This window comes from Protobothrops mucrosquamatus, unplaced genomic scaffold, assembly GCF_001527695.2.
Source record: "Protobothrops mucrosquamatus isolate PMUCROS unplaced genomic scaffold, P.Mucros_1.0 scaffold283, whole genome shotgun sequence".
Taxonomy (NCBI): Eukaryota; Metazoa; Chordata; class Lepidosauria; order Squamata; family Viperidae; genus Protobothrops; species Protobothrops mucrosquamatus.
The window spans coordinates 161707-163574 of record NW_015386627.1 but is presented as its reverse complement, the minus strand read 5'-3'; positions in this window follow the sequence as shown (position 1 = coordinate 163574).

The following is a 1868-nucleotide window of genomic DNA, read 5'->3' as shown; positions in this document are numbered from 1 at the left end:
AGAGGGGGGGGGTATGAGGGAGGTGGGGAGTTATATTGTAAAAATTTTAAAAATTTTCAATAAAAAAAAAAAAAGATGGACGTACCAGACCATCTTATTTGTCTCTTGAGAAACCTATATGCGGGTCAAGAAACAACAGTGAGAACTGGACACAGAACCACTGATTGGTTCAAAATTGGGAAAAATTGGCAAGGCTGTATTCTGTCCCCCTGCCTATTTAACTTATATGCAGAGCACATCATGAGAAAGGCAGGGCTAGAGGAATAAAAAGTTGGAATTAAGATTGCCGGGAGAAATATCAACAACTTAAGATGATACCACTCTAATGGCAGAAAGTGAAGAGGAGCTAAAGAGTCTCTTGATGCAGGTGAAGAAGGAGAGTGCAAAAGTTGGCTTGAAAGTCAACATTAAGAAAACCAAGATCATAGCATCTGGCCCTCTCAATTCCTGGCAAATAGATGGGGAAGAAATGGAGGTAGTGACAAATTTTATCTTCCTGGGCTCCAAGATCACCACAGATGGGCACTTGCTCCTGGGGAGGAAAGCTATGGAAAATCTAGACAGCATACTAAAAAGCAGAGACATCACCCTGCCAATAAAAGTACATATAGTCAAGGCCATGGTTTTCCCAGTTGCAATGTATGGCCATGAAAGTTGGGCCATAAGAAAGGCTGAGCGCCTTTAAACTATGGTGCTGGAGAAGACTCCTGCGAGTCCCCTGGACTGCAAGGCGATCAAACCGGTCAGTCCTAGAAGAGATCAACCCTGACTGCTCTTTAGAAGGCCAGATCCTGAAGTTGAAACTCAAGTACTTTGGCCACCTAATGAGAAGGAAGAACTCACTGGAGAAGAGCCTAATGCTGGGAAAGATTGAGGGCAATAGAAGAAGGGGACGACAGAGAATGAGGTGGCTGGATGGAGTCACTGAAGCAGTAGGCGTGAGCTTAAATTGACTCCAAAAGATGGTAGAGGACAGGAAGGCCTGGAGGAACATTGTCCATGGGGTCGTGATGGGTCGGACACAACTTCGCAACTAACAACAACAACATTGAGATTGATTTGAAAGTCAATTTAAAAACGATAGCCTGCAAGGATGACATGGAAAAAGATATTACACTGAACATACAAAAAAAGCCACCTAATATCTTAATAAATAAAGGGGATACAGAAATAATAACTCAGAAAAGTGACCTAGATTATTTTCTTATACTGGGTGTTCAAAACAGACTGGTTAATCCTTTTGAGGAATTTTATGAGATGGGATAAAGAAAAAAATGAAAAATCAAATTCTAGCACATTATTTTAAGGAACCAAAAATCAAGATTGTTAGAAGTAAATGGAAGGAATATACAGTTGGTTTATTTGATTAAAGTTAAAATAAATATATTGTTATCCCTGGTAGCCCTTAATGAATTTTTGTCAACATCAGACTAAAATGATGAGATTTTATGAATTTGTTTATATGGGAAGAGGAGATAATTTGCTGTAATTTAAAAGAAGGTGATAAGTTACTATAATTGTTTGTATTTGTGATGAAGGTAGGAAGTCACTTCTTTACATATTTTTCTTTTTCTTTATTACATTCTTGTTTTGTTTTTTCTATTTTTCTTTCTATTTTTTTCTGAACCTTCTTTTTTTGTTTTCAGTGTGTATTTAGTGTGCATTAATAATTTTTAATAAAATAAGAACGACCACTAAAATGCACTTCCAATGGAACAAGCAGAAGCTGGTAGGGTTGACTATGGAAAACAAAGAGTTCTAAAGACTCTTTTCACTTTCATTTTGAATTATCTCTCTCTCGCTCTCTCTCTTGGAAAAAAAGGCCTTGAAATTAAGAGAACTAGACAACCGGTACCAAAAGTGACTCC